This window comes from Terrapene carolina, unplaced genomic scaffold (genome assembly GCF_002925995.2).
Source record: "Terrapene carolina triunguis isolate 2854851 unplaced genomic scaffold, T_m_triunguis-2.0 Scaffold113, whole genome shotgun sequence".
Classification (NCBI taxonomy): domain Eukaryota; kingdom Metazoa; phylum Chordata; order Testudines; family Emydidae; genus Terrapene; species Terrapene triunguis.
The window spans coordinates 28,896,552-28,917,449 of record NW_020664464.1 but is presented as its reverse complement, the minus strand read 5'-3'; the positions used below and the strand labels follow the sequence as shown (position 1 = coordinate 28,917,449).

The 20,898-nt window shown below is 43.4% G+C and overlaps 1 protein-coding gene across 1 annotated transcript in view; it reads left to right on the top strand.

Annotated features, from left to right (window-relative positions):
* Window positions 1-1,826: 1,826 nt before the first annotated feature.
* The window catches only part of MEGF10 (multiple EGF like domains 10), a 149,765-nt gene continuing 130,693 nt past the window's right edge, over window positions 1,827-20,898 (top strand). The window contains exon 1 of the mRNA XM_024193361.2: window positions 1,827-2,017. The gene's annotated coding sequence lies outside the window, so the exon portion shown is untranslated. The remainder of the gene's footprint in view (window positions 2,018-20,898) is intronic.

Genomic DNA, 20,898 nt, shown 5'->3' with positions numbered 1-20,898 from the left:
CGCTTCACTTTGTCACTTCTCTCAATACAGAGTGGAGTTTTCATAACTCAATTTCTAGATACTTTCCAAAATGAAAACTTTATTTACAAAATTATAAACACTTTACTTGGCATAAAAAGCTATACCCATCTTACCAATGTGCAAAGACAACCACCCTACCTATTTGTCATAAGAACAGTAGATGTATAACTTGCAAGGTAGGAGATTTGCCAACATTACAGTGTATTGGGGGATTTTAGTCACTGCCTTTCTTTATTATCTGTCCAAACTATATTCAAAATAAAATTAAAATATTGTTTTCTGGGCAGCAACCATGCTAAGAGTAGCTGCTAGTTCTCTGCACTTTACATTATTAGTGGGGGTTGTATTGTGCTCACCTCTGAAAGCCTTGAAGTTGTTTTGGGCATCTCTGTATGATGAAGTGACTATAGGCTGCCCACTTTTATGAATGGGTTTTTGTTTTCAGTGCTACCCACTACTCTTTGAAGAGTGAAGAAGGTTCAACCTCTGACAGCTTGAAAATATTTTGGGAGAAAAGTAAGGATGCATCTTTCAGCTCCACTGAAATATAGTGATATAGGAGAACTTAATAAAGGAATAAAATAGAAATATGATCATTTGCCTTAAAAAAGGGTGGGGATGCTGGGTGTGGAGAGCGCCAAGAAAGCATCCTTCCTGAATAGGAACATATGTCATGTTGCCATACAAAGGCTCATTTCTAATCCTACCTCCTACTATGTGTATGTTTTCTTTCCCTGGGGTGGGTGTGTGTGTGTGTGTACGCGTGCTGGCTCCTTCCTTGGCTGTCACCAGGGCAGCGCTGGTTCTATGTAACAAACTGCCCCTCCATGAGAGAGAGAGCTATGAGAAACAAATACTAGGCCTAAAGTCCAGACCATCCTATGTAGCTTTGTCCTGCATCTATGCTTGGGGTGAAAGAAAGCCTGGACAAAACTCTCATTTCAGGCAGCCAGGATTTCCCCCTAGATACTGCATGCCAAATCCCTGGCCTTGCTGTGCCTTGGCAGAGTTCTAGTGCAAAGCCCTTGGCTGATCTGACCCCTGAGGAGTCTTCCCCCAGGTAGGGGGGGACTTGGGTGGCATTTTGCCATTGCAAGTAGGTCCTCTGTGTGTGGGCAAGAAGTCATGTCTAGGGCATCCCCACAATCCTCGGCGGAGTGGCTGCCTGGGCCGGGCATTAGAGCTCTCAGGCTGCTCCAACTTGCCTGGAGTAGCAGCCCGGCCCCTGGCCAACCTCAGGCTCAGGGGAGTGCAAAGCTGAGCACAGCTTGCCCAGCGCAGAGAGCCGGCCAGTTGTACCTACCGCTGACGGCTGCCTCGGGGTGCCTTTCTGTCCTGCCTGTAAATCTCCTGGCGTGTGCGTCCCCTGGCTCCGGGTGGGGCCGCTCTAGCTACGGGCGCCTCCCTGCCCCGGGGCAGAGGGGCATTTCACCAGGCAGGGTATGGGTGGGTGGGTGGGTGCGGGGTCTCCCACGCCGGCCAGCCAGGCTGGAGGCAGCAGCAGCATCATTTGCTCCGTCTCCCTGCCTCTCCCTGGGGCTGGGAACTCCACGCCTCTCGCTCGAGCGCGGCGGCGGGGCACTTGCCATTGGCCGAGGCGCGCTGTGGTGTCACAAAGGGGAGCAGCAGGTTTCAGGAGCCGCCCGGGACAGCGGGGGCGGCAGCGGGGGGCACTCGCGCTACGTGCCAGCCAGGGGCGGCAGAGAAGCGTCTCGGTGACTGTCCCAGGAGCAGCCGCAGCTCAGCTCCCCCAGTCCCTGGGAGCCCTCCACACCCGGCGGCCAGCGGGACCCCGCTGTGCGGCGGGGAGGGGATCTAGTTCTCCTGCCCCCTTCGCCCTAGGGCCAAATCAGTATGCTGGCTTCAGCTCCCTGCAGCAGCCGGCTGTAAGCTAAGCCAGCGTGCCGCGGCCGCAGCAGCAAGTGCCCTGCGAGGGGGGTGCGCGCAGCTCTGAGGAGGACGCTGCTGGGGTGCAGCTCAGCATCTCCAGGGGCAGGTAAGGAAGCCTGGCAAGGGCCTGGTGCTTTGCGTGCTCTCCTTAGTAAGAGGTGTGTGTGTGTGGTGCGGTGTACCTGACCTCTGGGCTCCAGCCCCTCAGCAGTGCGTTGCCCCCTTAGCGCGTGGGGTTGTGCTGGCTGCGCTCAGTTTCCAAGTGGTTTGTATCCGCTTTCCCAGCACTTTGCATGCAGTGGGAGCGCGGTAAAAGCCCTCTAAGTGTTGCTGTTGTAGGGAAAATCCCCCCACGTGGAGATTGGGGTGAGCTGGGATTTCATCCATCGTCTTCATATGCCACTTGCATTTCTTTTGGGCGCTTTGTGGATTAGAGAGCGGTTCACATTGGGCATTTCGTCCAGAGAACAACACGCTTAGGGTCGTTTACAGCCGCCTTTCGACTCACCATTCAGCTCCGAACATGAATATTTTACCCAGGAATGCTGTTGTCTTTTCCTCTGGCAACTTTAGATTCTTCCCCCCTCCCCACCCAAACTGTTCTTCTATTAGTTACTCAGAGTTTGCAGATGCATTAATGTTTGCCAGGTCCCCTGATGCAGGGGAGCTGCAGTGCCACATGTTCTCGACACTCCAGAAGAGGGTCAGATGCGGATTTAAAGTGTGATGTTTATATTGAAGTCTGTGCCATTCCCCACTTGTTGGGAGTTGAGTTTGTGGAAACCTTGGAGACGAGTTCTCCTTAAACACTGGTTTGACGGGCCGTGTTTATTCTTTAGAGTGGTTGTATTTTTATTCTTTCTTTCTTGAATGTACTGGGTACAGTCAAAAGCATTTCTTTTTCCTGATTTGGTAACTAATTACATATACAGATGCCTCTTGTTTTCATTTTTGTATGTGTGAAGGAGTGACTTAAAAAAATCCTTTTATTTCTTCTCTATAGATAATATAGGTTCTTTTAGCACCCACACCAGATGTGATATGTAAATATACATTTTGTTTCAGACTGTTCTTTTAAACAAATAATAAAACAGTCTTCTATAATCCACACACATCCAATTGGTCTAGACTGTTTAGACAGAATTTCTCTAAGTCAAAGCAAGGGGGAAATAACATTTAAATAAGTTTCCTCTGCAAAGAGTAACTTTTTTTCCATTGTCCCTTTGACTTCAAAATTATTCGTAGGAAGCTAATAACTTTACATATTAGTCAAGGCAACAGACTAATCATAATTTTCTTTAGGGTTATCACTGCTGCGTAAACTGATAAATAGGGATTCCACTCAATACATCCCCAGCTCTCCTACCCCATGCCTTATAGCACCCTCCTACTCCCCCTCCTTTGGGACTTGATTCTGTACTCATTCAAGTCAGTGAAAACTCCCATTCACTTCAGTGCAGAATCAAGCCTATGACTGGCAGACCACATTAGTAGCAGGGAAACTGTTTCTTTAAAGAGGTTTAATTTTTCTTTGAAGGCTCTTAGACTTTGGCGCAGCTCCTCTGTTTCTGACATATTTGGGCTGTACCTGAACAAGGGAAAAGAAAAGGTTTTCAAAGGCCTTTTTTTACAAGCAACTAATTCAATGGTTATCAAACTTTTGTATTGATGACCCCTTTCACACAGCAAGGGAAGTGCGACCCCCTTTATAAATTAAAAACACATTTTAAAATATTGAATACTATTATAAATGCTGGAAGTGAAGTGGGGTTTTGCGGTGGAGGCTGACAGCTCGCCACCCCACATGTAATAACCTTGCGACCCCTGAGGGGTCACAACTCCCAGTTTGAGACCCCCTGAACTAATTTGATCTCTAATAGTAATTCTGAAAACATTGTACAACAGGAGGAGACATGGGGCTGTAAGTGGGTGTAAACTTGCAGGTTCTGCTCATAAAAATGCACACCTGCTTTATAACTTGACTGTGTTCAGGAGTGTCTGCATAAAGACTTTCACTAGTGTGATATCCTGTAAGCATTTTTGGAGTGCAAATATATTCCCTGTTTTTATTTCTTCCAAACCTTAGTTGGACTTCAACTGGAATTATACACTCAAATCAACTATAAAAAATGAAACTCTATTTTCAGAAGTCTTTAGGTGAATTTCTTAGAGTAAACTAAGAACACGAATTAGTTTGGAATCTTATGAATTCTTCAAAGATGTTGCTATTAGCTGTAAGATACTTCCCTATAGTCAGAATATAAATGTAGTTCCTATGCCATTCACCATGTTGATTCTTTCTCTATATTAGGTGCCTACATTTGGTCTATAATCCTTTCAGTTCACTGAAGGTCTAAACTCTCTATTCAAAATATGTTATCAGCATGGTATAAAAGAGATTGTGTGCAAAACTTAGTGAGATTTTCAACTATGCTTGGCAATGTCAAATAGTTTGGAAGAGAGACCAACAATGACTTTAGGAAAATGTTATTGTTCAGCAACTTATACAACTAAAAATCAGTTTGGAAAAGTGTAATTTGTTGCTGACCTGCACTTAAAAGATGCATTGAATGAGCAGTGGCATGTCTGATATGAGACTGAAACTGAAAGCTGAGTTCAGACTTCAATTTCATTGTAAACAACCCTGAATGGCAGTTGTGCCCAAAAACACAATTCAGGGAGAAAGCATACATAATTAGCTATGTGCATTCTTCTTGAAGTGCAGTATAGGGTGGAACTGACTGAGCTGGAGGAGGAATTTATGAAAGTAGCAATTTGGGTGGGCAAATTATCCATGTCTTCTGGGTTCTTAATTCTGTTTCCTTTTAAAATCCAATGAGTAGCAGTTTTTATTTTCAGTCTCAAGTCAGATATGCCAGCTAGGCAGAGGTATTACAGAAGATTTTTAATAAATTGGATGTACAATATAGCTTAGGCCCAAATTTTCACTTTTGCTTGTGTCCAACTTGTACTCATGCACACCTTGAAAATGTGGGTCTTGTATTATAAAAACTAGATCATTTTCCCTACAAAAACGGTTGGGACAGCCATATTCTCTTGTCATACAACCAAACTGGAAATGTAGATTGCCCTTTAACAAATCTCCTTAAAAGATAAATGACTAACAATTTAAAATAATAACTTTTAATCAGGGAGTTGGAAGTTCATGGGTTTGAAAGTGAATCTTTCACCTCTAGCTCACTAGTTCTAATCCATAACTGGCCAAAAATGATAATTTGTTGTCCTTTCAATGGTCTATGTAAAATGAGTTGGTTATCTCAGTCTAGTTTTCCCTGAATAAGTTTTTACATCACATAAACTAGAATTGGTATTGGTGTTATTTCACCAAGGAATAAAAAGTCCTGGAGACTGAATTATCCTTTCACATCTAGGCTGCCTCTACATTAGCAAACTTCGTCGCTTTAATTCTCTACATGCAGTAGAAACAGTGGACGCTGTAGTGTGGAAACCTAGATGACACAGTGGTAAAAATGCCTGAGTTCTGTCTACATAACAGCTTCCACCATTGCTATCACTGGTGGAGCTGCACTGGTTGTGCAATACAGCTAATAAGTAGACAAGATCCTAGAGGTGATTCCTCTAAACCAGGCACACAAGAGGAAAATGTAGGGAACTTTACACTACTGTTGCATGTGCTGTACCTAATTTGTAGATAAACTGGGAATTTCAGTCTCCTGGGTGGTTCGTCCAGCACCTACCATGAGCATAATGCCTAAGGGGGGATGTGATAGAGGTCTATACAGTCATGACTGGTGTGGATAAAGTAAATAAGGACGTGTTATTTACGCCTTCTCATAACACAAGAATTAGGGGTCACTGCAGTAAATTAATAGGCAGCAGGTTTAAAACAAACAAAAGGAAGTATTTCTTCACACAATGCACAGTCAACCTGTGGAACTCCTTGCCAGAGGATGGTGTGAAGGCCAAGACACTAACAGGGTTCAAAAAAGAACTCTCTGAATTTATCTAGGGTAGGTACATCAATGGCCATTAGCCAGGATGGGCAGGGATGGTGTCTCTAGCCTCTGTTTGCCAGAAGCTGGGATGGATCACTTGATGATTACCTGTTCTGTTCATTCCCTCTGAAGCACCTGGCATTGGCCACTGTCAGAAGACAGGACACTGGGCTAGATGGACCTTTGGTCTGGCTCAGTGTGGACATTCTTATGTTCATATATTTAAAAAAAAAGGCATATTTAATAAATGAGTGCAACCGTCTAATGAGGCAAATAGCTAGTTTTGATTTCTCAAAAGCAGTTAACTTGGATACAGAAGGAACACAGGAAATGTCTTAAACTTAAATATGTTAACTGGCAAAAAACGGAGTTGTATTGAGGGGGCTTTTGACTGCAGCTGGTAAGTGTCCCTTGAGTTTCTATTCAAATTATTTGGCAAAAGTTTTACACAGCATGTCTCATACCTTTTTGTTGTACCGGCATTATCAGATGTCCTTTTTTAATGGAAACTAAGCTGCTGTTGGAAAAAATGCAGAGTGCTTGCATATGTGATGAAATTCTAGGTACTAGTTAAGATAGTTTGTGTTGCTATACAAAACAAACATTAAATACATTAATTTTATATCTTTTATGAAATATAGTGTAGTAATAAAACATCTTTTATAAACCTTTTCTTTAACAATGGGATTATGGACCAGATTCTCACTCGTAAGTATCACTTTACTCAGTGACTGGTTTTATTGACATCAGAATCTGACCATCTAGTTGTCACGGTTACTGCCTTTCTACCAGACAAAGATTGGTTCCCTTACATTGAATAGTACCGTACACCACAAACAGTCTCACTGAAATCAGTCAGACTAATTGAGGAGCAAGGTGCTGATCATCATCAGCAAGGATAATGGAATTTGAGCCTACATTTGCAGTGATAATCTAATACCTAATTAATGTCGGACACTAATCTCTAATAATTTCTACTCGTGTCTTTTTCAGAGACTTAAAAACATAAATTAAAAACAATGTGGCACAAATTTATACATAACTGTGCCAGTTTTCTTTTCATCTGGGCATATAAAATTCTGAGAGAAATCTGTATTTTCATGTAATAAACGTTATTCCAATTAATGGAGACTATTGATATCAATTACAGCCATCCTGTCAGAAAAAATAGTTCTAGGGGGGCAACTGGCCTTGCTGATTCAGTTTGATTAATTGTGTCAGTGTTTCTGTTAATAAACCAAGGCAAACTATTTGGTCTTTACTCAAGCAAAACATCTTTTGAGGACTGCAGATAGCTCAGTCTGTGAGATGTACAAATTAGCTTCAGGCTGAAATTTAGACAGGCAAGTCTAGTTGCAGCTCTTGTAGCAATTTAATTTAAATAATGTACCTATCTTTCATATCTAATTAGCAAAGAAATTGATCCATAATGTGCACTGAAACAATAATTTTGAACTCTCTTGATGTGTGAGGCAATGAGCTCTAGAGGAATGAGCCTGGGATTGGGCATCAGAAATTGTAATCTTGGCTCTACCATTGACTCAGTTTGTCTTCAGGCAAGACATTTAATCTCTGCCTCAGTTTCACTAACTTTAAAATGGGGATAATTCTAATTCTATCTAACTTTTTAACTATTGAATTCATAGGGGTGCTAAGAGGATTCATTAGTCAACAATTGTAAAGGAGCTTGAAAGTGCAAAGCTCTATCTGAGTGTCTGTTGTTGTTTATTATTTGTATTGTGGTAGCACCCAGGAGCCTCAGTCACAGATCAGGACCTCTTGGTAGGCGTTTTACACACTGGCCCAAACATCTAACAATGTAAATTTAAGACAACAGGCGGATATGGACAGACTGATGAGGGAGTACAAGCAGACGATGAAACAATCTTGGTCAGCATGATAAACAGTCAAGATTTGTGTGGGCATCATAGCAAAGGAGAATTTTAAAGAGGACAATGATGTGGCTTTGCAGGTGTTTACAAGGAGGCCCTCCCAAGTGTGAGTGGCAGCATGAGAGAAAGCACAAAAGGGCTTGTTTGAAAATATAATAAGTGAGTGATGAAGGCTTGCATCATTGGTCAACTGGAGGCAGCAGTCAAAATCTGGATAGTTTATGAGAAATGACAGCCATGTGAAAGGCAAATAGTGACGACAAATAGTTTGTTTGATGTGATAGAGAAAGGGGAGCCAGGATAGAAATGCAAATATAGAATCATAGAATATCAAGGTTGGAAGGGACCTCAGGAGGTCATCTAGTCCAACCCCCTGCTCAAAACCAATCCCCAACTAAATCATCCCAGCCAGGGCTTTATCAAGCCTGACCTTAAAAACCTCTAAGGAAGGAGATTCCACCACCTCCCTAGGTAACCCATTCCAGTGCGTCACCACCCTCCTAGTGAAAAAGTTTTTCCTAATATCCAACCTAAACCTCCCCCACTGCAACTTGAGACCATTACTCCTTGTTCTGTCATCTGCTACCACTGAGAACAGTCTAGATCCATCCTCTTTTGAACCCCCTTTCAGGTAGTTGAAAGCAGCTATCAAATCCCCCCTCATTCTTCTCTTCTGCAGACTAAACAATCCCAGTTCCCTCAGCCTCTCCTCATAAATCATGTACTTCAGCCCCCTAATCATTTTTGTTGCCCTCCGCTGGACTCTTTCCAATTTTTCCACATCCTTCTTGTAGTGTGGGCCCCAAAACTGGACACAGTACTCCAGATGAGACCTCACCAATGTCGAATAGAGGGGAATGATCATGTCCCTCGATCTGCTGGCAATGCCCCTACTTATACAGCCCAAAATGCCATTAGCCTTCTTGGAAACAAGGGCACACTGTTGACTCATATCCAGCTTCTCATCCACTGTAACCTCTAGGTCCTTTCCTGCAGAACTGCTGCCTAGACATTCGGTCCCGAGTCTGTAGCAGTGCATGGGATTCTTCCGTCCTAAGTGCAGGATAGGGGGTGACATAGTCAAAGTGAAGAACTAAGAAAATTATCTTTTGCAGAACCATTCTGAATGCATACAAGTGGGGGCAAGATTGTATTTGTCAAGCCAGAGAACAATATGTTGTAGGGATAGAGACGTGAGGTGATGAGAGCCTGGCTGGCAGTCTTAGTGGTGTAGATGGATAGGTAAGGCCATATCTTAGTGACAGTGGCAGAAAGAATTGGCAAGGTTTAGACCCAGCCTGGATATGAGGAACTTGAGATAGAGCTGACTCAAAAGTGACACCCAGGCCTGAGTAACAGGGAAAATGGCGGTACTGTCTGTAGTGGTTCAGAAAGGAGGGAGTGGGGACAGTTTGGGAGAAAAAGATTAGGAGCTCTGTTTTTGTCATGTTGAGCTTGAGCTAATGGCTAGATATCCACAAAGAGAGGTCAGAGGGATAGGCCAAGATTTTAGACTGTACAGAAGGAAACACATCTGGAGTAGAGAAGTAGATCTGTGAATTGTCAGCATAAAGATTGTAGTTGAATTTGTGTTTGCAAATGAGATGTCCAGAGGCAAAGTGTAAGACGGAGAAGAGAAGGGGATCAAGTACCTGTTTTAACTTGCATAGAAAATTGGAGAGTGGATGGGGCAAATCCTCCAGACGACATGCTGAAGGAACAATAGAAACGTTGAAAAAGAATCAAGAGAGGACTGAGTCATGGAAGCTAAGGGAAGACAAGATTTCAAGAAGAGTGTGGTCGGTGGTGTCGAAGACAAGCTGACAGGTTGAGGAGAATGAGGATGGAGTACTGGTTCTGAGATTTGGCCAGAAAGAGGTATTTAGAGACTGATGAGAGCCATTTCAGTGAATGAGATGGGCAGAAGCTGGACTGGAGATTGAATAATTATTTTATTATTGGTTTAAACTCAGGAAACAATAAACAAATAGATTGTTGTTTCAAATATTTTACCATTTGAGTTGGGATAACTCATATTGTTTTGCGAGGCCTTTTAGGCACCTAGACCTCTATCTTGTGAGGTGCTGCTGAGTCCCCTGATCTGTCTTAGGGCTAGTTTCTATTACACTTACACTAATTGAACAGAACTGTACTCCACTAGTAGTGCTACTGACTTCAGTTGTACTACTTCCAGAGCAGAGTATTTCAGAGAGTGAGTAAGAGTATCAGAGTCTAGTCCTCAATATTTTAGGTCTCAGTCCTGCAAAGAAAATTCTGTTCTTATAAAGGCAGACGTTTATTCCCTAATGGAGTCTCATAGATATCAATTCACTAGCAGCATAAATTGGAATGATTCCTTCATGGTTGTTGTTGGTCTACCATCTAGCATGTCACAGACTCTACTGCAGACTTATTAGCCCTCCACAGCAAGGGAATTTGATGGATTTCTTTCTTAGAGAATGTAATACAAACGAACATTGCTGTCACCACAAAACTAACCTGTATTTTTCTTGTTAAAAAAGTCAATGTAAGCTTTATCTTCCTAATTTTTTCTAAGATATTTGAGCTGTGTACTTCAGAGGCAGAGAAGTTTGACATTGATGTGTTTTCTTTCCCAAATACTGTTTTAGAATGAACTCCACACAAAGCCGTACCACCTGAAACTCTAATTAGTGGTACATAAATCCTGGTAAGGGTGAGACTGGTAAAACAAAGAGGTACAGTTTTGTAGCTGAAATGCTGTGCTTGTCTCCCCATTGTGGTTAAATTTTTGAGGTGGTTTCAGAATAATGGGGGATGCTTCTGACCATATGTGCTGCAATATGCTTACAACAGGATGAATTAAGGATGACTGTCAAATTCACCTCTAAATTGTATTTCTGTTGTTACTTTCATTCAGCTCTTTAATCCCACTGCAGTATATTTTTTTATTATCCATATGGTTTAACACTTGAATTGGGTTTTGATTCTTCCTTGAAATTAGATAAATGCATCATTATTTAAATGGTGGCTAATTCACGCTACTTGCCTCTTTGTTTTTGTGACAGGTGGATAAAATTAAGCATTGGTTGAATTAGATGAGAGATTTTAAAACTTTATTCTCAAGGTTTTAGTAATCAGCTATCCTGATAAACTATGGAGTAAAACAGTTCTAAGCACAGGGCTCCTGCCAAAGAGAGCCCACGAAGTGGATGATTTGTGTGAAAGCATGCCTTCCTGTTTAAGCCTGGAGTGACAATAATCGTAACATAAAACTGTTCATGTGACAACTAGACAAAGAAGCCATTATGCATGGCTGGATGGTATCAGAGCCTATTGAAGCCAATAGTCAAACTAAGCTTGGTAGCCGCAAGGAAACTAATACATTGGAAGCAGTCTTATGTAAAAAAAACATCAAGAGGTGAAGGTCTACAGCAGTTAAACTGTTTATAGTGACATAACTGATGCAGTTCTTGTATATAGTTTTTGTAAGCTTCTGTATGGAAGTGTAAGATGTAAGTCAGCAAATAATAGACAATATAGAATTATAAAGTTAGAATGGGAATCATACAAATAGAATAACAGATGTTATAGATAGAAAAGATCAAGTTGGTCATTTAGTGCCTCCACCTCCTAGTGCAGGATTTCTCCCCACAGTATACTTTTAAGTCCATATACTCAAATTATTATAGATGCCCCATAAGCACTAGTGCAAATTTTGGATGAAAATCTGCCCACAAATATATGTATGTTATACTAATTAACCTTAAATAGGAGTTGTACACACTAATATCTGTGGGCAGCATTTGGCCCTTGTCTTAAAAATCTTTTCCAAAACATTCATGACCATGTGCCAAAATTACAAGACTCAAGAAAAGAAGCAAGGTCCCAGAATACTTGTACACTGTGGTAGCTCTGGCCCCCAGAGGCAGCAGACTTGCGTCATCCACTGTAAGCCTATTTAAAAATTAGGATAAGACAGCTGGAGTGGAAAGACCTTCAATTAGAAATGTATTTGTTTAAAAACAACTGTTCCCCCTCCACTGCCTTTGGGGAAGGATTCTTCTCGCTATTCCCTGACGACGCTCCCCAGTATCCAGCTGAGTTTCTCAGGCTGAGAGCCGGGGGGCAGGATTTTGGCCTTACTCCATAAATAAGAGTAATGATACTTGATCATTTCACTGCCTTTTTGGATCCTGTGATCCAGCTCTGACTTTAACCTCTTTTGAAGCATGTTTACCCATAAACACTTAGCTCAAAGGCCACATATGATTCTCAAGAAGATCTTTGGTGTTGTGGGTGTTTTTTAATCTTTATTTTCCACTACTATATAACACTGAAGCATAAGGAGTTAAGCTTCCCCAAGGTTGCTTATGGTCTATCTATATTTTGCATTGTACCTTGATTATACTGTGTAATAATGTTTTGAATAAAGAGTTGTAAAGCTTTAGATTACATGGATGCAAATTATTGCACTTTATTTATTACGACACACTTTTTTACCCTTTGTTTATACTCTTGTAAGTGAATACTTGATTTTGGAGATACTTGAAAGAAAAAAAGCAATGTTTTGTAATTGGTAATAGAAATATATTAAATAATCTATCCTGTTTATTCAATTCTCTGTCATTAGGACTTTTTGTTTTCTTTTTTTTATATGCTTTTGGGAGAGGCTGTCACCAAAATTACTTTTGCTTGTACTAGTTTGTGTCAACATAGATTCAGTTGTGGAATGCTAGAAGGTATTTTGTTCTTGCGGTTGTAGTCAAAAATGAAACATAGAAATGTTAAAGTAGATGTACTAGCATTTAAATGTTAAATACATACCATAAGAGCCTTGGTAGAAGCTGATTCTGTTATTTATATATAAAATATCAGCAAAAACAAAAGTCCAAATTCTGTTCAGTATTACACCCATGCAATGCTACTGCTTACGCTTACTCACAGGGGTGCGTGCTCACGTGTACATCATTGACTACAAAGGCACTACTTGCACGTGTAATTGCTCACTAATGTAATGACTGGGCAATCAGGCTCTATATGGACAGAGTACTTTAATTTACAAATGGCTCTTTTCAAAGTATCATTATTAAGTGCTATGACTAAAATCAGCCATTTTTATAACTGTGATTCCTATGACAATAAAAATCACAAAGTTTGCCCCCTATTTTGTAAGCTTTCCCTTGGTTAGTGCTATGTACTCATAGCACTAGGGTCAGTGCAGAGCCACACTGCTCCAGGAGAAGCACTGGGAGGCACGTGGTCTCAGGGAATAAGGAGGGAAGAATCAGAACTCCTACTAGCTCCTCCCCCAAGGCTTTAAATATATGTTTTGGTCAGTCTTTTTAGTGGAAAGAAATAAGCCCATGGAACTGTGAAGATTCCACCCAGCCAGGGCCAGAGAGAGACTAGACTGTCAGCATAAGAAATTCCTTCCATTGATTAGAAGAAACCTTCCTGGAAGAGTGATCACTGTGACCTAGCACAGCTGAATAACTTAGGAGAATAAAGGTTTGCGAAGTATGGAGCTCTGCTAGCCAGTCTGTTTTTATTCTGTGGGAGACAGCCTTCAAGAAAAGGATCTTAACCATTTTTTTTAAAACTGCTTGTTTTAGAACTATGCCAGACTTTCTGTAAAAGCTGGGCTTTCCCCTTCTATTAGAAGCAGTATGTAAATGATGTCTGCGAGCTTTGTATGCAGTATGGTTGAGGAATGTTCTGCAGGCCACAGAGCACCATTATTACTGCAGTGGATTTTAATTACCCATATAATTACCATTTTGTGCATAAGAGCCCCTTTATTTAAAACATCACTATTAATGTCTTTAAATCATTGTCACTTAAAACAGGGATGTCTCTTTATTTGGAGATTACATAAAAATAGAAGAGCAAATATCTCATTGATTTACTATGAGAAGCAAAGTTCATAGAATGGCTTTTTTTTTTTCATTGATGCTCCTTTTTACTAGGATTAAACTAAAGGGAATTAATGCTAGGCAGTGATAATTATATTTGTGTCAACAAATTTAGGGCCAAAGTGATTGTTTTAAAGCACTGGCCACATTTATTTGTATCTTATTGGTTACAGAGGTTAAAAAAAAAAAAAGCAGCAGCTAGCTTTAAGTTTTTGACTGTGTAGTGTGTGAATGTAGGTCGATCATAGTGCTGAAATAGTGCTGATTGATACTGCTTGGGGCACTAGATTATTTCTACTACATACTGTTTGGTGGCTAGATTATTAAAAATAGCACTTTCACTAAAAACTTAGTGCAGTTTGGTGCTGATTCAGTTTTTTTCATGGAGCCATCTATGTGCTGTGGGTTACCCCTCTTGAAGGGTGAGGATCCCAGTGGCAGTGGTAAATGGCAGAAGCCCTGCCAAATCAACTGGAAATGGACTGTGGAAGGACAGTAGACCCTGAAGCTGCAGAGGAGGCACAGGGCCTCAGCACAAATAGCTCTGGACAATGTCTCAAGATCTGGGGATTCTGGGGACAAAACTATCTGCCCATTTTGAAGGGGAGGCACCCCTCTCCATTAAATAATGTGGGGGGAAACTCCAAAAGAGGAAGCCTCCCTCAGGTTTTTTGACAAGGAGACAGAATCTGGCCCTTTATTTTTGTAATGGGACAGTGGAAGGGTCCTGTGCAACAGATTTGCCCAACGGACTATATATGGCTGACGCTTTGGCCCAAAGTAAGGGTGGACAAATTCCATTCATAGTGTTAATTGCTAGTGAATGGACCATCCTACTTCATCCAAGGGTTCACATTGCTGAGGTCTACTTGCCAACTACAGTAGTCCCAGTGGGAAAAGTAGCGTTCAGTAACAGCAGGAACATATTACATACCCAGGAAGTTGAGGATATGACCTTTCCAGGCTCAACTAGTGGTTATCTGCACTGGGAGGTTCTAGTACATATTGAACAGGAGGACCTAACTGAAGATCAGGTACAGTAACTGGTGGTTATTGGAAAAGCATAAGGAAGTCTTCTCCAAAGATGACACCAATTTTGTGCATAACACCTCGGACACCCATCGAATCCCCATGGGGGAAGTGGAACCAATTAAAGAGACACAGTAAGATCTGTGCAGGATCTGGTCTCCCATGGCATCCTCAAAGAAAGTGATAGTCCATGGCTGTGATAGTGGTGAAGAAAGGTGGAGGTGTCCATTTCTGTTATGATTATAGGTGATTGAACCAGGTGCCTTGAAAGGAAGCATATCTTCTTCCATGAATTGGGGATGTTTTGTGAAGGTCCAAAATCTTTTCAACATTAAACTGTACCTCTGGGTATTTCCAGGTGGCAATGGATCCAGAAGACAGAGAGAAGACTGCTGTCACTACCCCGTTTCTACTGTTTGAGTGGACACTGATGCTGTTTGGGCTTTGCAATGCCCCTGCCACCCGTCCAATGCTTAATGAAGAAGGTGTTGAGCAGTTATATCTATGAAATTCTCCTTATACATCTGGATAACATAATTATATTTTCCTCAGTCCTCAGATGGAGTAATATGTCCAGGTTTGGTCACCACACTTTAAGAAAGATGTGGACAAATTGGAGAGAATCCAGAAGACAGCAACAAAAAGGATAAAAGATTTAGAAAACTGACCTATGAGGAAAAGTTTAAAAAACTGGGCATGTTTAGTCTTGAGAAAAGAAGACTGAAGACAGTCTTCAAATATGTTAAGGGTTGTTACAAACAGAACAGTGATCAATAGTTCTCCATGTCCACTTAAGATAGGACAAGAAGTAATGGGTTTAATCTGCAGCAAGCGAGATTTAGGTTAGATATTCTTCTAACTATAAGAGTAGTTAAATTCTGGAATAAGCTTTCAATGGAAGTTGTGGAATCCCCATCATTGGAGGTTTTTAAGAACCTAAGGACTAACACTTGGCAGAGAGGATCTATGTTTACTTGGTCTTGCCTCAGTGCAGGGGGCTGGACCTGATGACTTCTTGAGGTCCCTTCCAGCCCTATATTTCTGTGATTCTATCCACTTGGAGAAATTGGACACTGTTTTCCAAGTTAAAAGAGCATGGCCTCAAACTGAAGCCTAGCAAATGTTTGTTGAGGAAGGAAGTTCAGTTCCTAGGACACATAGTTATGTCTCAAGGTATCCGAATAGATGAAGAAAAGACTAAAATTTTGGTTAACTGGCCTATGCCAGCTGATCTAAGGGAAGTACGACACACATTAGGATATATGACTTCAGTTTACCATTCATTCTCACCACTGATGCATGTAGACTTGGCTTGGGAGCTGTGTTCATCTAGAAGCAAGATGGAATGGAAAAAGTAATTGCATATGCAAGCAGGCTATTGAGAAATGCAGAAGAAATAAGAACTACAATGTGTTTAAGTTGACAATGCTTACAATGAAGTGGGTGGTGACTGAAAAATTTAAAGATCATCTGCTGTACCAAAAGTTTGTTGTCTTCATAGACCACAGCCCAATGAGATACTTGGATACTGCCAGTCTGGGAGCAACTGAACAGAGATGGGTAGCCCAGCAGGTCCAACCAGAATGTTGATGTCCTGTCCCATACCTAGCCTAGTGGGGAGAGGTCCCAGACATTGAGAATGACAAAGATTTCCTCATGATAGTGGCAGAGGATGTGAAGATGAGTTTCTGACCTGTAATCTCGAATTGGGAAGATGGCTCTGGAGAATCACTGGAGCAAAATCTGACTCAGAAGTGCTGTAAAATCACACAGAACCAAATGGAAACAATGTTGGGTCACAGTAGGGGACTTTTGCAGGCTCCAAGCTGAAGACCTATGCATTGGACCCGTCCTGACACTTTAGTTCCAGAGATACCACAGAAGTCATCCAACAGAGTTTTTATTGGCCCAATATGGCACAAGAGATTGCACAATGACTAAGCAGTGTAAGAGATGTGCTTTGTCCAAACACCTGTGTCCCTGTGAGAGACTCACAATAGGATGGTATAAATGTAACTAGTCCACTGGAGATAGTGGCTCTGGACTACACGTTACCAGATAAAACATCTGATGGGTTTGAAAATGTATTGGTGCTGACAGATATGTTCACCTGTTTTACCGTTGCAGTACCCACACTGGATCAGACTGCACATACAATGGCTAGAGCCCTGGTACAACATTGGTTTGGATATTACAGATGTCCAGCATGTCTGCACTCCAATCAAGTTTGGAACTTCAAATCCAGTGTGATAGCAGAACTGTGTAAAATGTATAACATTGCTAAGAGTAGGATAATCCCTTACCATCCACCAGGGAACAGGGATTGTGAAAGGTTCAACCATACCATATATAAGATGCTCTGGACTATGCAATCTGAACAAAAGCAGAAATGGAAAGACCATCTTCCTGAATTGGTTCTGGCAAACAGCAGCCACCTGCACTCATCGACGGATTATGCGCCATTCTGTCTGTTGTTTGGGAGAGATCCAAGGCTGCCCATGGATGTGTTATGGGAGTCAGCTCGACCTGGGGTTGAAGTTGAGGTACTGGATGAATGGGTCCACAAACACCACTGGAAGTTCATGTTGGCTTGTGACCCTTGCTTGAGAAGTGTCAGAAAAAGCAGCTTAGTTTTGGAAAAGGGGCTATGATCATAAGTCTCAGAGAGCCATCATCAACACTGGTGAGCAAGTGCTAGTCAGAAACCACAAGTCAAGGGGCCAGAATAAAATAGGGAATAGATGGGAAGCAGTGACCTACATAGTGCTCAAACACAACAGTCTGGAGTTGCCCATGTATACTGTATGGCCAGAGAAGGGTGGTTTAGAGAGAGCAGTACACAGGGATCAGCTCAAGTTATGCCCTTTACCTCCCAAACCAATAAGACAGAGGGCCCCAGCCAACCCAGTGCGCTCAGGAACATTTGTGATAGTGGCAGAAAGAAGGAGAAATGGGTCCCTTACACATACACCATTGAAGCAGTTGCAAATTCTGAGTTGGCAGTCCGGAATGGGTGGCCACAGTAGATGAACCTGTAAGTGATGAGGCTGAGGGAGAGCTAGATGTAGCTTCTGAGGCAGTCAGGTTAGGGGCTCCGAAAGACCCACCTGCTCCACTAGGACTGTCCTACCAACCCGGTATCTCAATGATGAGCGGAAGTGTTTTTGTGTACAGGAGGGGTGAAATATAACTGTAATACCTAACTTCAATTGTATATAATCCATTTCACTATCCTATGTTTTGATTGCCCCCACAAACATGGTCATGGACATTATTAACTTTGCTAATGCCTTACTCAACTGCCTGTACAGTGACTGCTTGGGCAGAATGGTGAGCATGGATTTTCAAGGACAAGGAGATACCCGCTGTACTGTGGTCCCCCCACCCCGCCCCAACATGTTATGTGATATATTGTACATCAGGCCAGGGGGGTAAGTTGTGAAAAGCCATGGGGAATGTAATGGGATGGTTGGCCCCTTACAAAAACTTGGTGGGGTTTTTTTGGTTGGCCCTTTCCCTATACAAGGGAAGTACTGAGAAGGAATCAGGATCCTTGAACTGAAAGAACCTCTGGCCAAACTGAGAGCTCCACATCAGGGCCAATGGGAAATAGAGAGTACTCCAAATCAGTCTAATTGACCAGGCAGCCAGGCCAGTCAGGGAGCCCAGCTCAGGTCCTGGCTTCTGTGTGTGCTGGGGGAAGGACAGATAGAGCAGCACAAGGCAGGATGAGGAGCTGTGGCTGGAAGCCACGAGGAGAAAAACAGCATGAGAGGCTGGAGGGAAGCTGCATAAACACACAGTGAAAAGTGTAAGGGGGGGCGGTGTCAGAGAGCAGAGCAGAAAACCCACCATGAAGTGGTGACAGACCCAGCAGGGCAGGATCCCTCAGAGGGGAGTGAACAACAGCACTAGAGATGGGGGGTGAGGGGTGTCCCGTAGAGAGTGGCCTGGGGAACCAGAGACTGTTACTCTCCTTAATGGGGGTCTCTGTAAGTGAAGCAGCAGGGATGGAGCTGAACTGTGGGAGCCCAGTAACACCCCCAATCCCCACACTGCCCTGAGACCAGCCGTGCAGGGAGCTGTAACTAGCACCAGCCTGCGGGAGTTCCTAGCAGCCCCTGGGTCCAGACAGAAGACAGCAAGTCCTGCAGGGTAACTGCAGCTGGTTCTGCAGAGGCTTTCCCAGTCCAGTTGTGAGGCAAAGACTTGCGTGAGCTGTGCACAGCCCCAGACAAAGGTGACCCCATCCTTGCTGTAGGCAAGAGAGTCTGGAGTTCAAAAGAGGACATTTTTCTCTTTGTCTTTTCTCTCCTTTTCACTTGACCCTTGACTCTGGGGGGGGGGGGGGAGGAGTTAGGGGAGAGAAGGAGATGGGGTGGGTGGTGAGCGAACCGCTCCTCTTGGTGAGTACTCAGCTAATGCACTTACTCACTTGGATCGTCTTCATTGACTAAAGCCTACTGTGGAACAATATCTAGTGACCTTTCGAATCAGGGTCTCTGTTGTAGGGTAAGTATCAGGGGGTAGCCGTGTTAGTCTGTATCTACAAAAACAACAAGGAGTCTGGTGGCACCTTAAAGACTAACGGATTTATTTGGGCATAAGCTTTCGTGGGTAAAAACCTCACTTCTTCGGGTAAAAACCTCACTTCTTCAGATGCATAGAGTGAAAGTCTTTCACTCTATGCATCCGAAGAAGTGAGGTTTTTACCCACGAAAGCTTATGCCCAAATAAATCCGTTAGTCTTTAAGGTGCCACCAGACTCCTTGTTGTTGTTGTAGGGTAAGATATTGAGCTCACACAAAAAATGTAAAGAGGGTTCTAGACACTGCTGTAATAATTTGTGTGGAACTCTGAGTGACATTGTCACCTGGTGGGCAGGACATTATCCTCACACACCTTCTAGAACTATAAATCCACACAGCCAAGTTTTACCACCCCACAGAAGAGATTGTTACAGTTTAAAGTGGGTTTTTTTTGTGTGTGTGCAAAATATGGAGTACATAGTTTAGTATGTCTTTCCATTCGGGTGTAGGAAGTAGTGTAAAGGATTGCTTTAGTATGTTTTAAGCTGCTTCCAACTGCTTACTATTTTCTGAAACCTACTAACAAGGTTTCTGCTGTTTTTAGGCTGTTCCTGAGAAAGATAAATCTGTTTTACCTGATCGTACCCTTTTTAACAGTTTAGTCCAAGCAGGGCCGGCTCCAGCATTTTTGCCGCCCCAAGCGGCGGGGAGAAAAAAAATTAAAAAAGCCGCGATTGGCGGTGGCTCTACTGCCGCCACTTCATTCCTCGGCGGCAATTCAGTCCTTCCCTCCCAGCGGGAGCGAGAGACCTGCTGCCGATGAGCCGGACGTGCCGCCCCTTTCTGTTGGCCGCCCCAAGCACCTGCTTGCTGCTCTGGTGCCTGGAGCCGGCCCTGAGTCCAAGATAAAGCTACTACTCCATTAGGGGTCTGTTACTTACTGGGAGTCAATCTAGTAACTGGGTGGGAGCACTCCAACTCACAGATGGATCTGACATGGGTAAGAGAAGCAACTGGGGAGAAGGTACCATGACAAGAGGGCAAGGGGATTTGGAAGCTTCCTCACCGTAGTCTCCAGGGTTCAGTTTCAGTCTCGGGATCTGACAAACAGCTGTGATCAGGGCCATCTCTAGAAATTGTGGTGCCCTTCGCAGCCCCCCTGTGGAGGGGGGGCTGGCCCCAGGCCTCCATGGGGTGGGGTGGGGGCTGCGCCCAAGGTCTGTGGGGGGGCAGGAGCAGGCTTGGAGGGAAACTGCCCCCAGCATGATCCGTCAGAGTGGAGCGGGGTGGGGCAAGGTTGCTCCACTTCCTGCTGCCCGGTGATTGCAGGGCGGCAGGAAATGGAGTGACCCGGCCCAAGCGTGCTCTGCTCTGCTCCTCTGGCTCCCTGCCTTGGGGGAGCAGGGGGGAACTGTCCCCCAGCACTCATCGGTGGCGTGGCTGGGAGCCGGCAGAGCGGAGCGGGCTGGGTCTGGGTCACTCCACTTCCCGCCACCCGGTGAGTGCAGGGCGCACCCAGGGCCGGTGCTACCATTTAGGCAAACTAGGCAGTTGCCTAGGGTGCCAAGATTTGGGGGCGCCAAAAAGCGGTGCCCCAGATTTTTTTTTACAGCGTTCCTACGCCTCCTCCCTGAGCGCGCGGTTGCTGCTCCACTTCTCTCGCCTC